This window comes from Nicotiana sylvestris, chromosome 3 (assembly GCF_000393655.2).
Source record: "Nicotiana sylvestris chromosome 3, ASM39365v2, whole genome shotgun sequence".
NCBI classification, from domain to species: Eukaryota; Viridiplantae; Streptophyta; class Magnoliopsida; order Solanales; family Solanaceae; genus Nicotiana; species Nicotiana sylvestris.
Genome location: NC_091059.1, coordinates 114,041,596 through 114,065,646, shown reverse-complemented (window position 1 = coordinate 114,065,646; position 24,051 = coordinate 114,041,596). Strand labels below are relative to the sequence as shown.

At 38.7% G+C, this 24,051-nt stretch overlaps 1 pseudogene; it reads right to left on the bottom strand.

The window, feature by feature from the left end:
• Nucleotides 1–577: 577 nt before the first annotated feature.
• Nucleotides 578–12,853, bottom strand: LOC104241382 (histone-lysine N-methyltransferase, H3 lysine-9 specific SUVH5-like; annotated as a pseudogene).
• Nucleotides 12,854–24,051: the final 11,198 nt, after the last annotated feature.

The following is a 24,051-nucleotide window of genomic DNA, read 5'->3' as shown; positions in this document are numbered from 1 at the left end:
CCTCACGATGTTCTCTACTAGTAAATATGTAATATTTTGGCTCATTATTTTGAGTTACTCTCAATCTTCATATTTCTATAGATGAATAGAACTTTAATTATTCATTTATTAAGAATTTTGAAGGGCGCTAATTAGGGAATTTGATGCATGATTTGCGTTAGGAACTATTAGGCGAGCCTCGAGCAGTAAGCATTGGGCGTGTTTTGAGCGCACAATCGGACGCTTGGGGTGTAAGCCTCGGAAACCTAAGCCCCACACATGAGCCTCAGGGTGTTTTGATAGTGCCCCATCCAAGGCGAGTCCCGAGAAAGCCTCTTAAAACACTGTTCAACACTCAAATCTACCTCAAATGAGCTTAAATTTAATTAATAAGTTTCAAATATCATAAAGAATAAATCACAATCATCAATTTGTCAAAACAACAAAAATAAAACTTATTTTACAACAATTGCAATATCAACAAATGATATTTCAAGAAAACCTGAGACAACTGTATCTAAATGCACGTCAGATTGTAATGACATGGAAGTATGCTTGAAATTTCAAAGTACAAAGGAATAGTTTACACGACTACTTCTTAGTACATTCTCCCCGAACACTTAGGAGAACCACATCTACAATTCTTTTTCTTCAGATTCCCATTTGCATCATAAGCATGATCAATCTTGTAGTTGTAGTGATAAGTAAGCTCCTCTAATGGAGCAATACTTTTGGAAGCGAAAAACATTATGTGAGGTACTCTCCTATCACCATGGTCATACATGACATTTTGAGCGTAAAGGTTCGGCGAGCAGCTATGGTTGATAAATCTTCCAACATTCCCATATCTTGCTGCATCAAGGGTAAAGCCATCTTCATCCTCCCTCTGAAAACAATTTGACTCTACGTCGAACTTATTATTCCTTTTGGGGATTTCTTCATCATAGTTGCCGATATCAAACAAGTACTCATCATGATCTATTCTTTTTTAGGCTTCCTTTTCATCAAGCAACTCTCCAACATATTCACATCTAAAACTTCCAGATGATACATAATCCCGAGACCTCAAACCCCATCCTCTTAATTCGGTCTTGAAAACCTCTGTTTAACCAAAAATCTGAGTCTTTGGTCAAAGCTAGAAAGAAATTCGGGTTACTGATAATCAGGAGACGAAAATAAAATATTTTTAAGAATGATGGGAAAGCAGTAAATAGTTTTGTATTTCAGTAAGATCTCAATCGTATTTCGTGTCCTTACAGATGGTGAGTCCTTCTCCTTTTATATTTGATTCTAGGAGAAGGTGTTATGCCTTTGTCTTAATGAGACAATTATGAGCAATAAATGACATTAAATAAGACGTTACACAATCATTCCTATTTAATACCAATTCTCTAACGTATTGGGTATTTAATATTGAATTTGAACTCCTTTTCGTCATCATATCCATGTCTTCAATGCCTTCTGATCTTTTGGATTTAAATGACCTAAACAGGTACGAAGCGTGTATTATTCAAATTGCCTCTCGTGCCTATTTAGCTTTCCTTTCCCCGTATCTGTTGTCACTCGTGCCTCTTAACTGATCATCATGTTTTGACCATTTGACCAGTCCACGTGTCATGCCACGTCACCTTCAATGTAAATTCAGTTTTTTCCCAATACAGATAGTCCCCCCACTTTCCATTTATTTTATCAATTAAATATCTGGGAAGTGGATCTTTATAAAAAGAAAATTTTTGCCGTAATTAATACCATGACAGTACTGACGCTTCAATCGTCCCTTCTAATTGATGCTTTGCATACGTGTCACCCTTTTTTAATGCTATACACATATGTCACTTTCTGATTGGTTCTGCAATTCTGCGTCCTTTTTTCAAGACTTCTTTATTCCCACTATTCACGAAGTGATCGTTGCCTTTATTATTGGCTTTCCATCATTACACTTCTAAGTTCGACGGTTGTTACTATAAATATATTTAACCCTCTTTATTTTGTCTTCTTCTTCATAGATCTTCCACAAGCAATTTATTATTCACATTTGCTTTTTCTTCAGTTCATCCTTCTTCAACAATGTCATCTCCAAACCCTAACCCTAGAAAAGTTCCAATTCTAGATCACTTCCCCAATGCCCCCGTAAGACATAGGAGAGGCAGAGGAGGTAGGCTTCGGAGCTTGAGCCTAGGATCCACTCGTGGTAGTTCATCAGACCCCCTCTTCTAAAGGTAAAGAACTTTCTGAACCTACTCAGGAACCTTTAGTTGAAGAAATCGTACCCAATGATTTATCTTTTGGGAATGATAGAAGATCTCTCCAAGAACAAGTTAAAAATTTAGAAAAAGCTGACACCTATCCTTCTTTAATAACTGAACTTGTGATTCCCACTGTTAGGAAAGATTGTAATTGGAGAGATAATCTTCGTATGATGATTCCTGCCCCAAACCAGAGAATTTCTTCTTTCAGAATTGGATTCTCTTTCGTTTATACTTATCCCTTTACTTTGGGATTTAATCCTGCCATTGACCCAGTTATACTTGAATTTTGCCGCTTTTGCAAAATTTGCTTAGCACAAGTAGGTCCTCTTGTTTGGAGAGCTGTGGCTTGCTTAAGGTATTTGTCTACCAAAGCCAATGTTAATTTTACATTTTCCCATCTTATTCACCTATACCACCCCAAATTATTCCGCCATGGAGTTTTTACTTGACTGCAAAAAGCAAGAAGGTTTTGGTAAACCCCGAAGATGACAAGGATCGAGGGTGTTATTGTCGTTACATTGCTGTACGTACGGTGGATTTGTTGGATGAAACAAACATTCCCTTCCCTGAGAAGTGGAATTTTGCACGTAAGTTTTTCTTTTTCTTACCGTATCTATTTTTTAAGAATTTTGATTTCTTTTCTAATCTCGTCTCTTTTTGGCTTTTTGTAGCAACCATGGGAGATGTGGAACACGTTCCTAACTTCCGTGGTTGGGTAGATTCAATTTTGAAGATTGCGCCTATGGAGTCGAGAACTTGGAAATCAATTTCTCTTTTGAATGGTTGGAAAGTGAATACCCATGGTATGTATTTCCTTATGCTTTGTTGTATATTGAATTCTTTCTTATTTTAGTTCTTTATCCCTCTTTTTATCAGGATTTGATATCAGGGGTATGACAGCTGAGGTAGCTGTTGCCATTCGAGCATCTTCAACCGCTTCTCTTGATTTGGAAAAGACTCGGGCCACGCTACCAAAAAGAAAGGTTGTAGAAGAAAGTTCTGAGAATGAGGAAGAAGAGAATACCTCTTTGATAGCTAGGCCAAGAGCCAGGAGACGCATCATTGATGGAGATGAAGTTGAAGATACTCCTGCTCGAGCCTCTATCTCCGAGCCTGTTCAAATCCTTTCTGATGAGGATACCACCCCAAGAGGCTCTGATGAATCAATTCGTCGTCTCTTCGTTAGTGGTTTTGAGAGTGAAGAGTTTGGACCAGTTCTTGATGAAACTCCCCTCTCTTCTTCTATTCCCATTTCTTCTATTCCTTTGACAACCACGAGTATTTCTTTGCCTATTTTATCGACTCCTGTTTCCTTACCTGTTTTGGTTCCCATATCTGTTCCTGCTGTCCCTGCTTTGACTCCCACAACTCCCATTGTTTTTACCTCTTCTACTACTCCTCCTTCTATTTTTCCCCTTCCCTCTGTTCAGTATACAGAGGCGGGTTCTAGCAGCAGAGATATGGCTATGAGAAGTGTGACTCTTGAAGTTCCTGCCAATCATAGCCTTTTGAGAAAGACTGGTGGAGCTGATGTTTGGCTCAAGCCTCTAATCGGAGGCATTGAGAAGAAGAAGATGGAGAACCACAGTTTCTTGACTCTGATGAATGACATAGTTCATTCTACCTTGAAGGTACTTCTCTTTTAACTTACAAGTTTTTTTTATATCTCTCTATATTCTCACATTTGATGCCTTTCCCTTGTAGGCTAATCTTATTGGTACTGAGTTAATGGGAAGAATCTCCACTCTAGAGAAGAAGGATCGAGAGTCTGCGAAGGCTATCTCTGAGGCTAGAAGAATAGCCAATGAAACCCAGCTTGAGGCAGCAAACTGGAAGGAGCAGTTTGAGAATGCTCAGGGGACCATAGAGGAGTTGCAAGAAAGTAGAAATCACCTGGGGCAGCAAAAGCGTGGTTTGACTTCTGAGCTAGCAATTGCCAAGGCTTCTTCAAGCCAATTTAAAAAAGATAAGGAGCTTTTGGAGTGCTCATTTTCAAAACAATTATCAAAGGCCAGTGAAGAAATCAGAGAGCTTAAAGCACTTGTGGAGAAGAAAGAAGAATATGCGGGGGAGTTAGTGCAAAGCTTGACTCAAGCTCAGGTTGACTTAAGGATCTCCTCTGACGAGATATGTGCTTTGAAGAGTTCTCATGCCTCCCTTGAAGCTTCCTTTGAATCCACTTTAGCTGAAAATCAAGTGTTAAAGAATGATCTTGCTATGTGGAAAAGGGAGTATGAACTTCTTGAGGAGAATTTTAACATAGAGGTGAGTTGGGCTTTTCTAAACTCTCGTCGTGGTGCTTTAATAGAGGCCAGTCAAGAAAACTTAAACTTAAACTCAGAGTTGGCCAAAGTTTTAGAGACCATTGAGAGAACCCAACAACCACTTGACTTTCCCTCTCCGTCAATTGAAGCTCCCGTGGCTGAAGAACCTTTAAATAAAGAAGTCGCTGCTATGGCAGTTGAAGTTGAAAATGTTGCAATTCAGGCTTCAGAGGGTGAAACTTCTATGACTCAGTCTGTGGAAGTTGAAGCTTCTGTAACTCTTGCTTCCCTCGTTGATCCTAACATTTCAAGCTCAGCTGAAACCGTTCATGTTGCTACTTCTTCAGAAGTTGCCACCGTGCATGTGGATGAAAGTGAAATTAATATTGCAACTTCTGATGTGCTAACCCCTTCAATTGGATAATGGTTTTATCCCTTAGCTTTTAAGGGATTTTTTTGGTGAAAGTCCCCAATTATCATAATGGGGCACTTGTATAAACTTTTATTGACTAAGTTTCTACTTAGTCTTTTTAATTATATTAAGAAGTTTTGTTAGTACTTCAATGTGTTCTATTCTTGCCTTTTCCTTACTTATTTAGGACTTATAGAATAGTTTAGCATTTTTATCCTTTGAAAATGCTTTATGATTCTTCTCATGACTTATTAACATGAGGCTTATAAAAGAGGGCCCTTTTATTTTATCGACACTTAATGAAGAAGACGTCTCAACTTCATAATGGTGTTATAATACGATGAAAGAAATAGGAATACACATGTTTTGTATGAAACAACTTTGACAAGTTTTTATTCATGAACTTTAACAAGTTTTTTGACTATTACATGTATTAAAATACATCTATAACTTTCTCGTAACTGTTTTTCTTGTAACAGATTTTTTCATAACATAAAATAAACAAGGTTTTTCTTCATAACCTGTTTCAGTACATAATCATGACCCTATCTTTATATATTAGGAAGGGTTTGAGAGGTGACTCTGTTGTTCTTATGGGAAAAACATTATGATGCATATATTGTGTTTGTTGAACACGATGATGAAGAATGTCTTGTTCTCATGAATGCTGAAGACTTCGTAACTTTTTCTCAATACTTGTCTCTTTGTGGCCAACTTTTGTTCGATATTCATATCTGTTTTTCTACACATATCTGTGTATAATATGTAGTCCCCCAAGTGTTTGAGCGGTGAAGTATGAAGCCTCGAGCACTTGTTTATTTCTTTCAATCTGGACCTTTTCCTGAAACAGAAAAATATGTGATTATAGATGAAGACTACCTAACTCGTGTGTATTTCCATCAGATTAATTGTAACCCTAGGCTGGGAATTTTAGAATACTCCATTTTGCCTTGCAGGTCGTGACTCATCATTTGGCACGAGTTAGGGTTTTTGCCTAGCATCAAAAATCGTTAGTAAAACATTAATAATTCAAAAGAAAAATTTTAACATGGCGATACCTGACCGTGGGTACTTTCTCAGAAGTAATACCTCTTTAAATGGACGGTATTCCAATGTGAGGGTAAAACTTTGTCGTCATTGTCTCCAACTCGTATGCTCCTTTTCCCGCAATGTCACGAACTTTGTATGGTCCTTCCCACGTTGGACTTAGTTTTCCTGAATTAGCAGCCTTTGCAGATTGGAACACCTTTTTAAGCACGAAGTCCCCAATTTTGAAAAATCTGAGGCATGCTTTCCTATTGTAATATCGTTCAATAACTTGCTTTTGTGCTGCCATTCTTATCAATACAGCCTTTGTTCTTCCTTCAAGCAAATCAAGGTTGACCCGCATCTCTTCATCATTAGATTCCTCTGTTGCCCGAATGTACCGTGTGCTTGGTTCACCTATTTCAACTGGAATTAAGGCTTCCACACCATAAACCATTGAAAATGGTGTTTCTCCAATGCTTGTTTTTGTCGTTGTACGATAAGCCCATAATACTCCAGGTAATACTTCAGGCCAATTACCTTTTGAATCCTGTAACCTCTTCTTCAAGTTGTTGATAATGACTTTGTTAGTGGATTCCGCTTGTCCATTACCCACTGGATGGTATGGCGTAGACGTTATCCTTTTAATCTGCCAACTTTGAAGAAATTCTGTGATTTGAGCTCCTATGAATTGTGGTCCATTGTCACACATGATCTCTTTTGGTGCTCCAAAACGGCATATTATATTTCTCCATATGAAGTCTTTAACTTCCTTCTCTCGTACCTGTTTAAATGCTCCTGCTTCTACCCATTTAGTAAAATAATCTGTGAGTACAAGTAGAAACTTTACCTGACCTTTTGCTTGTGGAAGTGGACCTACGATATCCATTCCCCATTTTATAAAGGGCCACGGGGCTATAACAGGGTGTAGTAACTCAGCTGGTCTGTGCATGTTATTGTCGTATCTTTGACATTTATCACATTTGGACACGAAACTGTTTGCCTCTTCTTCCATCTTAGGCCAATAATATCCTGCTCGAATCAATGTTCTTACCAGCGACCTTCCCCCTGCGTGATTTCCACAATGTCCTTCGTGCACTTCCCTTATCACATATTCTGTTTGAGAGGGTCCGAGACACTGTGCTAGTGGTCCACCGAACATCTTTCGATAAAGATTTCCTTGATACAAACAATATCGAGCGGCTTTTTTGCGAAGTGCGTGAGCCTTCCCTTTGTCAATAGGCACGGTTCCGTACTGTAAAAAAGCAATAATTTTGTTTCTCCAATCCCATGTTAGATGATTAAAATTTACCTCATTCTTATCAAGTTCGAGAACGGGATGAAATAAATGTATGACTGAAGCATTTGCGTTGTTTGCTAAGTCAGCTGCAGATGCGAGATTAGCTAAAGCATCTGCCTCTACTTTCTCATCTCTTGGGATCTGCATTACCTTCCAAGTTTGGAATTGCTTAATTAGTTCCCGTACCTTTTCGAGATATTCTTGCATTCGAGTTTCCCTGGCTGTATAAGTCCCCAGCATTTGATTGACCACGAGTTGAGAATCACTCTTGATTATAATTTGTGTTATGCCGAGTTCTCTTTCCAATTCCAAACCTGCAATTACAGCTTCATACTCTGCTTCATTGTTAGTTATAGAATGACATTTTATAGCTTGCCTAATAATTTCACTCGTAGGTGGTATGAGAACTATACCCAGACCTGCTCCTTTTATATTAGATAAACCATCAGTGAATAAAACCCAAGTCCCCGGGTTTGCACCATTAAAAACTTGTAATTCTTTTTCTGCTTCTAAATGCATCCCCTGACTAAAATCAGCCACGAAATCAACTAGTAATTGAGATTTTATAGCGGTCCTGGGTTGATAAATGATTTCGAATTCACTTAGTTCTATAGCCCATTTTGCTAATCTTCCTGACAGTTCATGTTTATGCAAAATATTTCGAAGCGGAAAAGCAGTAACTACATTAATGGGATGACATTGAAAATAAGGTATTAATTTTCTAGATGCCATGATCAAAGATAATGCTAACTTTTCTAGCTGTGGGTATCGTGTCTCAACATCTAATAAGGACTTACTTACATAATAAATGGGAGATTGTTTACCTCGGTCCTCACGAACTAAAACAGCACTTACCGCAACTTCAGATACAGCCAGATAGATGAGAAGCTTTTCTCCCACCTTTGGTTTTGCCAATAACGGTGGTTTTGACAAATAAGCTTTCAAATTTCTAAGGGCTTGTTGAAATTTAACGGTGGTTTTGCCAATAAGTGCTTGTTAGAAACAAGAAAACCCAAAAACTTACCTGATGCAACTCCAAATGCGCATTTTTCTGGGTTGAGTTTCATATTAAATTTTCGCAAAATTTCAAATGTAACAGATATATGAGAAATATGATCATGAGACTGCTGGGTTTTGACGAGCATATCGTCTATATATACCTCCATTGTTTTTCCTAAATATTCTTGGAATATTTTGGTAACCAACCTTTGATAGGTTGCCCTAGCATTTTTGAGACCAAAAGGCATTACTTTATAACAGTAAGTCCCCCTGTCTGTAATGAAAGAAGTTTTTTCTTCATCACTAGGGTCCATCTTAATTTGGTTGTACCCTGAATATGCATCTAAAAAACTTAGAAGTTCATGTCCTGCAGTTGCATCGATTAGTTGATCTATATGTGGTAAAGGAAAAGAATCTTTTGGACAAGCTTTATTAAGATCTGTATAATCTACACAGACTCGACACTTACCATTCTTATTAGGTACAACAACTGTGTTGGCTAACCAATTAGGGTACTTTACCTCGCAGATTGACCCAATTTTTAATAGCTTTTGGACCTCATCTTGAATCATCTGGTTTTTGAAAGCTCCTTGCTTTCTTTTCTTTTACTTTATTGGTGTAAAGGATGGATCTTCGTTTAATTTGTGAGTCATCTCATCCGGTGGTATCCCTGTCATGTCAGCATGGGACCAAGCAAAACAGTCAACGTTAGCTTTTAAAAATTTAATCAACATACCTCGCATATCTGAGCTTAAATTGGCTCCAATGTAAACCTTCCGTTCAGGCCATTGTTCGAATAATATCACAGCTTCGAGTTCTTCAATTGTTGTTTTGATATTTTCATTCTCTTTAGGTTTTTGAATTGTATCAGGTCTCGAGTCTAAATCCGTCTTTTCTTGTTCAATTGAGGTTTGATTCTTGAATCCTTCAACTGTTTCCTGTAATTGCTATTTTTCTTTATTTACAGTGCTCGTACCTGTTACAGCGTTGATACTCTTAGCTATCTGCTGATCCCCACGAATTTGGCAAATTCCCCATGGTGATGGGAATTTAATAACTTGATGTAGAGTTGACGGGATAGCATCCATATCATGTATCCACGGTCTCCCCATGATCATATTGTAAGCCATTTCCATATCTACCACCTGAAATTTAGTTTCTTTAACAACACCTGCAGCAAAGGTTGTTAGAATTACCTCTCCTTTTGTTATCACACTTGAATTGTCGAATCCTGACAAGGTATGCGCCTTGGGTATCATTTTGTCTTCAGCTTGCATTTCACGTAATACCCTTAGTAGTATAATATTTACGGAACTCCCTGGATCAATCAAACTCGTTTTACATTAGTATCATGTACAAGTAAAGATATTACCAGTGCGTCATTATATGGAGTTATCACTCCTTCGATATCTGCATCATCGAATGAAATACTTTCATTTTCTAAAATTTGTCGTACCCATTTCCCGTGTGTAATTGTTACTTTAGAAACCTTGTTGGAGGCTGTGTAGATTATGCCGTGAATATCTTCTCCCCCACTTATCACATTCACTATTCTCTTGGGTGAATGAGGCTTTGGTGGCTCTTGCCTATTTTTCATATAGGCCTGTTTACCTTTTTCACTAAATAACTCAGTAAGGTACCCTTGCTTCAATAGATGGTCCACTTCACTCTGCAAGAATCTACATTCTAAAGTTTTGTGCCCGTGATCATTGTGGAATTCGCACCAATGATCTGGATTGCGTCTATTTGGATTTGACCGCATCTCGTTTGGCCACCGCACCTTATCTCCCATACTTCTCAAAACAGCCACGAGCTCGGAGGTAGTGACATTAAAGTTATATCTGCCGAATCGTGCCTTTAAACTTCTGTCATCATCTCGTGGCTCTTGTCTGTTCCGATAATTTCTGAATTTCGATGAAGAACCAGAGTCCCTATTCCTCGATTTTTGATTATATTGCTGGCTATCTTGTTTTGACCGTGGGTCTTTTTCTACAGGTCCCATATATGGATCGTACCTATTTTTACCTGATATTTTTTCGTTTCTGATCTTCTGGAACCACCCCTTTCTTCATGATGAAACTTAGGTACGGTATCTTCCTTAATTCGCAGCTTCGTACTATACCTGTTGTAAACATCATTCCACGTGGTTGCAGAGAATTCTCGAAGGCTTTCTTTGAGTCTTCTCGTGGCTTCAGAACTTTTGTCATTTAAATTACTTGCAAAAGCTATTGCAGCCCAGTTGTCAGGCACACGGGGTAGAGTCATTCTTTCACGCTGGAATCTATCAACAAAGTCTCTGAGCAACTCTGAATCTCCTTGTTTGATTTTGAAAATATCTTCCATTCTTTTCTCAACCTTTTGTGCTCCCGAATGTGCTTTAATAAAAGAATCTGCAAGCTCAGCAAAAGAATTTATAGAATTTTCAGATAAAAGAGAATACCAGGTTAATGCACCCTTGGTGAGTGTTTCTCCAAATTTCTTGACCAGTACTGATTCAATTTCTTGTTTGGTCAAGTCGTTGCCTTTTATGCCTGTTGTAAATGCAGTCACGTGGTCACATGGGTCTATAGTACCATCATATTTTGGGATGTCAGGCATTTTGAACTTTTTCAGAATTGGAAGGGGAGCAGCACTTAGCTTCCAAGGTTGTTGTGAGTATTTGTCCATGTCAACTCCTTTTATTACAGGCGGAACTCCAGGGATTTGCTCAATACGTTCATTTTGTTCCTTAATCTGTTTCTGCAAGGTTAGTACTAAATTTTGCAAATAGGAATTATTTGAATTACCTGGTTCCCCTTCCTGTGGTTCACTGGTGGTTCCTCCATTTCCAGAATTAACAAGACCAGAACGGGGATTCTCCAATGTATTATTATTAGGAGTTGGAGTGGGTGGTGCAACAGGCAATCGACTAACTAGAGTCTGAAGAGCTTTGCCGACCTGTGCATCAATTAGCTTTTGTAAAACTTCATTTGTACCACCTTCAAAGTGTTCAGATTGTTCTTGTTGATCAGCACGAGATTCAGGAGTGCCTTCACGAGATTGACGTGGTGAATTTTGAGGGGAGGGAACCACTTCAATGTTATGTAAATCTCCTTGATTTTGATGGATTTGATTTCCAGGGTTTCCCAAAATGTTTTCATTGTTATTGTTGGTGTTGGTGTTTGACATGGTGATAACAATGGACAAGATGTAGCTTAAAAGAAAGATTATCAGATTCCCGGTAACGGAACCAATTTGTTTAACCAAAAATCTGAGTCTTTAGTCAAAGCTATAAAGAAATTCGGGTTACTGATAATCAGGAGACGAAAATAAAATATTTTTGAGAATGATGGTAAAGCAGTAAATAGTTTTGTATTTCAGTAAGATCTCAATCGTATTTCGTGTCCTTACAGATGTTGAGTCCTTCTCCTTTTATATTTGATTCTAGGAGAAGGTGTTATGCATTTGTCTAAATGAGACAATTATGAGCAATAAATGACATTAAATAAGACGTTACACAATCATTCCTATTTAATACCAATTCTCTAACGTATTGGGTATTTAATATTGAATTTGAACTCCTTTTCGTCATCATATCCATTTTTTCAATGCCTTCTGATCTCTTGGCTTTAAATGACCTAAACAGGTACGAAGCGTGTATTATTCAAATTGTCTCTCGTGCCTATTTAGCTTTCCTTTCCCCGTATCTGTTGTCTTAACTGATCCTCATGTTTTGCCCATTTGACCAATCCACGTGTCATGTCACGTCACCTTCAATGTAAATTCAGTTTTTTCCCAATACAACCTCCAAATGGTACCGAGGACCACGTTGGCAAACTCTGTTTTTGCAAGAAGGGGGGCACTTGCAAGACGAACCACACTCATAAACAAGTGGCTTTGCTCTAGTAATAGCCCCTCTTGAGTTAAATGGAATCTCACCTCCATTCTTAGAAGCACAAGAGCATTGCTAAGAATCCGAGCATCCATTTGTGCAACTGCAACCTTGTGGCATAGAAATATAATACCAATCTGGATATTGCATTCTGGTAATGTAAGTGAACGGTGGGGGTCTCTCGTCATCTATTGCATTGACAGCAGGGATCGGTATCTTCTCCTTTCCTTGCGAGATATCATAGTCCACAACAAACTTCTGCTCCGTAACTGATTGCATTTCCTTGTTAATGTTTGGATGATAGTGATTTACCTTGGCTAAATTAGCTGGCTGTGACACTAGCTCACGAGTAAGTTTAGGCTGGCCAAAATTTCTTTTCAGTTCAAACTTGAAAACAAATTTTCCAGTTGGACCTCTTTCTTGCCAATACTTCGTCACGGTGTACAGCCCATCGTAAATGTATCTTATATCACTCTTTTCATCTTTCACTCTATGTCGACTACGAATAACCCTCACCGGATATCCTAAGTCCATGGAGTTTTTCAAGGCAAGATTACCCCCTTCAAGCTTTTGATCTTCCACTCTCGTACCAGAAATTTTTGGATTCCCACCTTGACCTACGTAAATGAATGTTTGAGAAGATACGGCTTCGTTGGCGTACCGACCAGAATCCACGATACTAATTGCAACATCTTTTCTGTTAATATTCACATAATCGATACCTCTAATAAATTGGCGATGTAGTCCGACCATAACAAGTTCTGTTGGGAATAAACCCCTTACCAAAATAATATTCACGGTAATAAAGCGGAATAATAATGTAGCACCGAGATACGGTAATTAACAAGAATAAAAGAGTAACAATGACACCAAAATTTTTACGTGGAAAACCCTTCTGAATAAGGGAAAAAACCACGACCCCGAGAGGAGCAACTGATATCACTATAGTAAGGAATTTTACAACTTTGTAGGTCGGAGGTAAATACTCCAAAGACCACTACAACACTCAAAAGAAATAACCCTCTTTTGATATTCCCACCTCACTACAATATCGCTCACTCTCTATTTTCCTCACAGACTATTTTCTTATACCTTGTCTGTGAAACCTCACTCTTTCTTTCTCTCTTTGTTGGTGTGTAGAAATGAGAGTTGAAGCTCTCCTTTTATAGCCAAAGCTTCACCCTCTAAAGCCTACAATATTTGACAATTTACACACATTTTTCACAATTCAACAAAGTTGGCTACCAAACCAAAGAAATTCAACAAGGTTGGTTACCAACCAAACCAAGTCAACAAGGTTGGCTACCAAACCAAAGAAAACTCTTATTAGGCACATGCCTAATACTTCTTCAATGAGATGGACATCATCAATCTCCCCCTCCAGTCTCATTCATCCAGAGGAGGTAGCACTGTCTTCTAGTTTGAATGCATGCCGACAAGTTCTTTGCATAGCTCGAACTTGTTCCTTGGTACCACCTTGGTCAGCATATCTGCGGGATTCTCATTTGTAGAAATCTTCAAGACTTTTAGAGATTCATCATCTACCATTTCTCGAATCCAATGATATCTCACATCAATGTGTTTGGTCCTTGCATGGTACATAGAGTTCTTGCTAAGGTCTATTGCACTTTGACTGTCACAATAGACGACATACTCCTTCTGATGCAATCCAAGCTCTTGAAGGAATCGCTTGAGCCATATCATCTCCTTGCCAGTTTCTGTAGCGGCAATGTACTCTGCTTCAGTTGTTGAAAGTGCAACGCACTTCTGCAACTTAGACTGCCATGATATAGCTCCCCCTGAAAATGTAAATAAATATCCAGTAGTAGATTTTCTGTTGTCAATGTCACCTGCCATATCAGCATCTGTATAGCCCTTCAAGATTGGATCAGATCCTCCAAAGCACAAACAATCTCCCGTGGTACCTCTCAGGTACCTGAGTATCCACTTGACTGCTTCCCAATGTTCCTTTCCAGGATTTTCAAGAAACCTGCTGACAACACCAACTGCGTGAGCAATATCAGGTCTAGTACATACCATTGCATACATCAAGCTTCCGACTGTTGAAGCATAAGGAACTTTAGCCATGTTCCCTTTCTCCTCCACTGTTGTAGGACACATCTTCTTACTCAACTTTAGATGACCAGCAAGAGGTGTGCTGACTGGCTTAGCATTCTTCATGTTGAAGCGTTCTAGTACACGTTCAATGTACTTCTCCTGAGATAGCCACAACTTTCTACTTGTTCTCTCTCGAACTATCTTCATCCCTAGAATTTGTTGTGCTGGGCCCAAGTCCTTCATATCAAATGACTTGGACAGATCTCCTTTCAACTTTGCTATCAACCCCTTGTCTTTTCCTACAATTAACATGTCATCCACATACAACAACAATATAATAAAGTTATTCTCAGAAAATCTTTTGAAGTATACACATGGATCAGAATAGGTCTTTAGGTATGTTTGACTTTTCATGAATGAATCAAACTTCATGTACCACTGCCTTGGTGCCTGCTTCAATCCATAAAGACTCTTATTCAATTTGCACACCATGTGTTTCTTTCCAGCTACTTCAAATCCTTCTGGTTGCTCCATATAAATCTCCTCTTCCAAATCTCCATGAAGAAATGCAGTTTTCACATCCAACTGCTCCACTTCAAGATCTAGGCTAGCTGCTAAGCTCAAAATTGTTCGAATAGAAGTCATTTTAACAACGGGGGAGAAAATTTCGTCAAAATCAATACCTTTCTTCTGTTCGAAGCCTTTAACCACCAATCGAGCTTTGTATCTGACCAGCTTGCCATCTCCATCTTTCTTGAGTTTAAAGACCCATTTGCATTTGAGTGGTCTTTTACCCTTTGGAAGTTCAACCAGCTTGTATGTGCCATTTTTCTGGAGAGATTCCATCTCTTCTTGCATAGCTTTCATCCACTGGTTCTTTTCTGGATGGGACAACACCTCCTTAAGACTTTCTGGCTCCCCCTCATCACTGATGAGGACATACTCTGTGGAAGGGTACCTGCGTGACTCTACCCTTGGCCTCTCTGATCTCCTCAGAGGTTGAGGTTGTTCTTCTCCCTGAGTGGGGTGCTCCACTTCCTCGACACCTTCATCAAGTTGCTCCCCCTGCTCAATAACCTCACCAGGTTGCTCCCCCTGCTCGGCAACCTCGTCGGTCGTACTTTCTGCACTTGTGGGATTGTTAGAAGTAGAAGGAATAGTAACAAAGTTAGGAATTATACCATTCTTCGCCTTTTCTGACATATCAGCAGCAGTTCCAACTTCACTTTCTCGGAAGACTACATCTCTACTTCTGATGACCTTCTTCTTTACAGGATCCCACAGTCTGTACCCGAACTCTTCATCTCCATATCCGATAAATATGCAGGGAATAGATTTATCATCCAGCTTTGTTCTCTGCTCTTTTGGTACATGTGCAAAAGCTCTGCAACCGAACACCTTCAGATGCGAGTAGGACACCTCCTTGTTGGTCCAGACTCTCTCTGGGATTTCAAACGCCAACGGAACTGATGGACTCCTATTGATCAGGTAACAGGCTGTCTGAACTGCTTCACCCCAGAATGACTTAGGCAGTTTAGCCATTCTGAGCATGCTTCTCACCTTCTCCACAATGGTGCGGTTCATCCTCTCGGCTACGCCATTGTGCTGTGGGGTTCCAGGAACTGTCTTTTCATGTCTGATCCCATGACTTGAACAATACTCTTCAAATTCCCTTGAAGTGTACTCACCTCCATTGTCACTTCGGAGACGCTTTAGCTTTCGACCCGTCTCCCTTTCTACTAGAGCATGAAACTTCTGGAAAACTTGAAACACCTGATCTTTGGTTTTCAAAATATAAACCCATAATTTTCGTGAAGCATCATCAATAAAAGTAACAAAATATTTGTTACCGCCCATTGATTCAATTTCCATTGGGCCGCAAACATCAGAATATACTAAATCAAGTATATTCAATTTTCTTTCAGACGATGTCTGAAATGAGACTCTATGCTGCTTACCAAATAAACAGTAGTCACAAGGTTTTACAGTTGTACCTTTGGCATAAGAAATGAGTGATTTCTTGGCAAGAATCTGCAATCCCTTCTCGCTCATATGACCCATTCTTTTGTGCCATAAATCTACAGAAATCTCATCTTGTGCCGCGTTCAATTCACCTTGGCATATTTCTGCATTTGTCCTGTACAACGTGCCACGAGCAACTCCCTTTGCAATCACCAATGATCCCTTAGTGAGTCTCCACTTTTGATTTGCAAAATAACTCTCGTATCCATCTCGGTCTAAAGCAATTCCCGAGATCAAGTTCATCCGCAAATCAGGTACATGCCGCACATCCTTTAGAACCAATGTGCATCCGACATTTGTCTTGATACAAATGTCACCAATCCCCGCAATCTTTGAGTAACTTGTGTTACCCATTTTCACTGTGCCGAAATCACCTGCTACATATCTGCAAAAAAGATCTCTTACCGGTGTGGCATGGTGAGATGCCGCTGTGTCAACCACCCATTCCGACTCTGAACCTGACAGGTGCATGCATTCCTCTTCCTCATTTATAAAGAGGACAACATTATCATTATTTTGCACCATGGCGGCTGTGTTGTCGTCATTCTTCTGGCCACTGGTTTCACCTTTGCCCTTCCTTGGATTTGGGCAATCTCTTTTGAAGTGACCTGGTTGATTACAGTTGTAGCAATTTCTGACTCTTGATTTGGATCGGTTCTTTGACTTCCCACGAGCTCCGGATCTACCATAGTTGTTCGAACTCCTTTGATAACTCCTGCCTCTACCTTCTGTGATGAGAGCCTGTCCTTGATTTTCAGGCTTCTTTCTCATCTTCTCATTGAGTAGAAGAGCCGATGTGACATCTTTCAACTCAATAGTAGTCTTACCGTGCAGGATGGTTGTTGCCAAGTTATCGTACGAAGATGGCAACGAGTTCAATAGCAAGATGGCTTTATCTTCTTCCTCGATTTTCACTCCGAGGTTGGCAAGCTGTGTGATTAGTCCGTTAAACACATTTAAATGTGACAAAAAATTCGTACCTTCACTCATGTGTAGGGCGTATAACTGCTTCTTCAGGTACAATTTATTTGTCAGCGTTTTGGACATGTATAGGCTTTCCAACCTTGTCCAAATTCCTCGTGCAGTGTCTTCATCAATGATGTTATTTACCACATCATCTGATAAGTGCAACCTAATTGCACTAGCAGCTCTTTCATCCAAGTCAGCCCAATCCTCAGCTTTCATGGTATCAGGCTTTTTGGAATCAACATCTAGAACCTTGTGTAATCCTTGTTGGATGAGCAGATCTCTCATCCTTCTTTGCCATGTTGAGAAACCGTTATCTCCGTTGAATTTTGCTACCTCGTACTTTACTCCGGACATTTTTATTTTTTCACCAAGTATAGTACTACCGACAGTGAATAGTATTTCAGTGAACGAGCAGAACCCGTGCTCTGATACCAGTTGTTGGGAATAAACCCCTTACCAAAATAATATTCACGGTAATAAAGCGGAATAATAATGTAGCACCGAGATACGGTAATTAACAAGAATAAAAGAGTAACAATGACACCAAAATTTTTACGTGGAAAACCCTTCTGAATAAGGGAAAAAACCACGACCCCGAGAGGAGCAACTGATATCACTATAGTAAGGAATTTTACAACTTTGTAGGTCGGAGGTAAATACTCCAAAGACCACTACAACACTCAAAAGAAATAACCCTCTTTTGATATTCCCACCTCACTACAATATCGCTCACTCTCTATTTTCCTCACAGACTATTTTCTTATACCTTGTCTGTGAAACCTCACTCTTTCTTTCTCTCTTTGTTGGTGTGTAGAAATGAGAGTTGAAGCTCTCCTTTTATAGCCAAAGCTTCACCCTCTAAAGCCTACAATATTTGACAATTTACACACATTTTTCACAATTCAACAAAGTTGGCTACCAAACCAAAGAAATTCAACAAGGTTGGTTACCAACCAAACCAAGTCAACAAGGTTGGCTACCAAACCAAAGAAAACTCTTATTAGGCACATGCCTAATACTTCTTCAATGAGATGGACATCATCAATCTCCCCCTCCAGTCTCATTCATCCAGAGGAGGTAGCACTGTCTTCTAGTTTGAATGCATGCCGACAAGTTCTTTGCATAGCTCGAACTTGTTCCTTGGTACCACCTTGGTCAGCATATCTGCGGGATTCTCATTTGTAGAAATCTTCAAGACTTTTAGAGATTCATCATCTACCATTTCTCGAATCCAATGATATCTCACATCAATGTGTTTGGTCCTTGCATGGTACATAGAGTTCTTGCTAAGGTCTATTGCACTTTGACTGTCACAATAGACGACATACTCCTTCTGATGCAATCCAAGCTCTTGAAGGAATCGCTTGAGCCATATCATCTCCTTGCCAGTTTCTGTAGCGGCAATGTACTCTGCTTCAGTTGTTGAAAGTGCAACGCACTTCTGCAACTTAGACTGCCATGATATAGCTCCCCCTGAAAATGTAAATAAATATCCAGTAGTAGATTTTCTGTTGTCAAGTACTTCGAGACTTGAGACTTGATTTTAAAGAGCTCCACTCGAAGCGTGATAAAATGCAAATTTTATCATCATCTACGATAGTCTCGGATTCATCACCAAATACTTTTTCGTGATGAATTCTGTTGCTTGTTTCATTATTAGGTTCATTTTGACCTTCAATTTCTTTCATCTTCAAAGGTTGATTTCCATTAGTAGGTGGGAGTTGCTCACATAAGGTTCTCAAATTACTTGAATCACCAACCTCTTTTAGAGGTGCACTAGTTTGAACCAACTCATCCTTTTTAGCCTTCCCGGGAGTTAATGGCAAATCCATTTGCACATCTTTTGGTCGAATTGCAGGGTTACCACTCAAATTTTTTGGCACAAAAACTCCTAAAGGCTTGCCCGACTTAGACATTTCCAAAGCAACACTAGAACTACTTTTGATCTCAGCTTCAGCAGAGCATTGAGTATCGATTCCATCCACTTGGGTAACGCGCGTGCTACAATTCTGAGGAAAATTTCGCGTAGCACCAACTTTTACACGCTTAGTATTGGATGGAAACTTCGGGACGATCTCAGCATCACCATAGAATTGAATACCGCTTCCATTCGTTTGAGAAATAAATGGACCACAATTTTCGGGAAAATTCCGGGAAGCATCAATTTTTAGGCGCTTAAACGCGGACGGACATCTTGGATATTCATCGTATACGCTCTGATGTAATCTCTTCCCACGCATCATTGAGGGACTTGTTTCCATTAACACAGACATCTACACGATGATGAAGCAAAATACATTACAAGAAATCGAAGAATATGCTTATATACATCTAACAAGACAAGGCATTATTAAGGTTGAACAACAATAGTAGGTTTCGACTGGACAAAAGGAGTGATTTGATCAAGGGCTTGATTAGAAGAAAGTGAGTGATGGATCTGTGTCATAGCTTATGAGATGAGAATTGTACAAAACTCTATAAAGAGATCCATTTTTAAATATCCATGGATATGGTATCTTAAACCTCTCGCACAGCTAGGACTAAATATTTAAAGCAGGGACAAAATAACATGGAGGCCCAACATGAGTAAACAAAGAAATTTGTGGATGAACTTGAGCTCTGATAGCATGTTAAAAAATAAACCTTTAGGCCTAACTAAAGGCCTAAAGAAGATGAGAATGTTCGAAGACCATATAAGGAAATCCATGTTTAAAATATGTGGGATCTAAATTTTTCTTAAATACAAAATAAACCAAATATATATCGGTATTTTGAAATTGAAAACCGAACCAAACCAAACCAAACTAAAGATTTGTCGGTCGTAATGTTCGATTTTTTATTTGATTCGATTTTTTTTGGTTTTTCTTGAACACCCCTAGATTTGCGCAGAAACTATTGGACAGGTACTACGAGTAGGGCGATGAACGCACTTAAGGCATGGAGGGTAAACTTCACGAGACAAGTGCTTCAAGGCGTTCTTCAAGCACCTCACCCTGAATGAGGACTCAGACGAAATTAAATCCAACGAAAGATGTTTAAACTAACTTATAATGTTTCGACCAAACAAGTCATCTACCGTAAAAACAGATGAAATGAGTTGAAGCCAAATAGAAAGAAAAGCACTACATTACACAAATATAGAATCAATGGTTAAAAGCTATGCCTACATATACTCATCTCGTTATTATATATTGAACTGCCTAATGCACCGTACAGAGAGAGAAAATTATGTCAGGTAACTAAAGGAAACATCAAGAAAAGCAATAACATACCTGAAGTAAGATATCAAGTGTTGGCTTCAAAAGATCCAAATACTTTTAAAACCTAAAACCCTTGTACAAAAATTATTTGCTGCAAGAAGAAGACGAATAAGGGTATGCGGTATGCCGATACCAAGCTGCTATTTATACATGTAAAAAACCCCTTGGCATTCGATTCCTATTCAAATAGGGTCTCTTAGGTTTACGCCGAAGTCTTATACAAAATTGCCATAATTACAATCCTAATTTTAGGTAAAACTATGAAGTCTTCCTTTTGCTCTTTTTTCTCTTTTATTTTCCCTTTTGAATTCGAATTGGCAAAATCCTCTCCTATGAAATCTTGGGTTCCACAAATAACTTGATCTCCAAGCATTACAAGTGCAATGTGGGTAACATCAATATTTTATATTTCCCCGTTCTCTCCGATTTATATATGGAAAATACTTATATGTGTTTATAACAAGTCAGACAATTTAAGTTAAAGAGTAATGACCGATGGAGATTACGTAATACATAAGTGATTAAAGTTCATAGGCAAAACATAGTCATTAAATGCAAACTAGAATTAGTACCCGCGCGGATGTGCGGACATTAATCATGTCAAATATTTAAGTTATTTGGATTGTATTTTAGTAATTTTAAAATTTACACTTTTTCAGTAAATATAGATAATTATTGGATATTAACTATATAAAAAAATTAACCATTTCTTCTATTTTTCTTTTTTGATATCATTCTTGCCGGTGTCATTGGATCCTAAAAATAGTCAGTAAGCAAAATAATAACCCATATTTATGGTTAAACAATCAAATGTTTAGACAATGAATGACTCTTTGGATAAGACTTAACTCTTTTATTACTACTTGAACCCTTATTTGGTGTGTTGATATCTCTTAAAAAATATTTCTGTCACGACCCCAACTCCGGTCGTGATGGCGCCCAACACACTGCTAGGAAAGCCCGACCATATAATAACCTTAACCCATTTCTCACACAGTTCGTGATTAATTAACACAGATAATTTACCAAGTCATAATACTTGAAATCTGAAATAAGAGCTAAAACATGCGGAATCTCAATAATAATCCTACAACATAGCCCAAAAAGATCCGGTGTCGCAAGTCTGAGCCTCTAATACAGGTTTATCAACCTAATACATGTCCATCTAGGGAATACTAATTAAAAACAAGGATAGAAGGGAGAGATCAGGGTTGCGGACGCCATGCAGCTACCTCGATGCTCTCGGATATGCGTTGCTCAACTGAAATAATCCTCACTCAGCCTCAGATGCACCTGGATCTGCACGTAAGGTGCAGGGAGTAATGTGAGTACTCCGACCCAATGAGTAACAAACATAAATAATGGCTGAGAATAAGAAATCATAGAAAAGCACAGGTTAATCTATAACTAGGCAGTTTAAGACAAGTAGAATGAAAGCGATAAACCAATGAAATCGAAATATAGAAATACTACAACGGATAAGCAGATAAATGACAGATAAATAAGGAAATGCAACACATAAAACGATACTCTCTAGTACCCGCTGTGGTGTGCAGCCCGATCTATTTATTTATCGTCGACGGCGCTCACTGGGGGTGTGCAGACTCTGGGAGGGGCCCATACGGCCCAAACGCAATAACAAGCCATCTCGTGGCATGAACTAGGCCCTCGGCCTCAATATCGATATAATACTGTTGCGGCGCGCAGCCCGATCCCATTCTTAGTCCAGAAATCACATAAGCCCCTCGGGCAATAATAAAATAGTAGTCCTCAGCCCAAAAAGTCATTAGAAATATTATTTAAGTTTCAAATCTGAGTAAAAGTGGCTGAGTTTGTAAAACAGTATTAAACAATAGGACTGAGATCAAGTAATATGTTAAATAGTGAAGAAACAGTGATAACAATCCCCGAAGGGTCCAAATAGTTGGTACAAAGCTCGAATACTCCATCAATCAAGGTCTGAACACCCATAGTCCAATTGCTTTTCCTCCTCTAGAATTAAATGTCGAACCTCTAAACCATGCACCGAAAAATACTCCTTTCGAGTCATTCACTGCCTCGACATGTAAATAAGTACCATACCATTACACCAACACTACGCGATAATAACACATGAACATCATAATAATTTGTGCATAGCCTCAAAACTATAGGCAATTCTAATATTGGGCTGACACGTCTGAATACCTTCCACAAGGTACCAATAATAGCATGCTCGAATACGTAGGGAGAAATATCCTACACCATACTTGCAGTACCACTACAACTCTTCGATGCCCAATTGATAACAAGCGCTCAACATTGTATAAGAATGAGTAGGAAAGAAATGAAAGCATAAGCTTTAGTGGAATCAAATTGCATGACGAGGAATCAAGAAGGGAAGTTCTCCTAACAGCCATGTAGCTTCTCGAAAATAAGTGCAAACATCTCTGTACCGATCTATAAGACTACTTGACTCGCTCATGACTTGTGAGACCCAAGTGAACCTAGAGCTTTGATATTAAGCTGTCACTACCCAAAACCTACTATAGGTCATGATGGTGCCCAACATTGCCATTAGGCAAGCCAACGGTGAACTACCAACTTAATTGTCTATTTTATTATTTTCGAAATCAAGAATATTATTAGGTAGAGAGATTGATGCATCAAAAATCGTAGATACGTATGATTTAAGTAAACGGAGAAGGGTCAAAAATACCCCTATACTATGCAAAAAGGATCATTTATATCCTCTGTCATACTATCTGTCTATAATTGCCCCTAATGTTATAGAATTAGTACAAAAGTACCCCCCTGCCGTTAGAGCCCTCCACCATGGCCAATACCGTCTCACATGGCATAACATTTTGCTAAGGTGGAAGCCACATGGGATCCACCTCAGCGCACCAACCAAATTTTACCCCATCCCCCAATATTCCCTCCAATACCACTTCTTCGTTCAGCTAACCATTCTTTACACTGGAATTATTTTGCTTATTTTTTGAGATTGCATTTTGAAGCATTTTGGCAGTGAAATATAATTGGAAATTGATTCTTATTTTGTTGTACGTATTAGTCTTAGGAACCATATTGCTTCTTCTTGTTAATATATTGTAGTCTTTTGGTTTTTCATTGTTATTTTGTTTAAATTTTCACTTCTCTTGATACTATGTTAAAAAGGCGAGCTGTAATGAGAAAAAATGGCTTACTAAAGGGTTTATGGTTGGCTACTTACTATTGGCCTCTAGTCAAATTACTTAATTCAAATTGACTATGCTTTGAAGCATAACATACTTTGATTGATACCCATCTGCTATTTTACTTTTTAGTCTTTCAGTTTGATGAAAATAGATCAAACTTTTTATGATGATTCCACGAAGTTATTTACGAATATACTTACTCTGTGTTCATCCAAAGAAAAGGATTTGTATATATTCCATTTGTATTTAATGCCTTAATGGGGTAGTTCAAAGATGAAATCCTTCTTATATAGTTATATGTTCATCGATCATCGAAAGGTCTGCAGTACGGTGTATCAACTGAGCACCTTGTATGTGTTAGAAATGCCGTATTCTGAAGTTTGCCTAAACTACGACCCACTTCCATTTTTATCCAAGTTCTTGATCTGAATCAGAAATGACCATTCTTGCTTTATGTTCAACT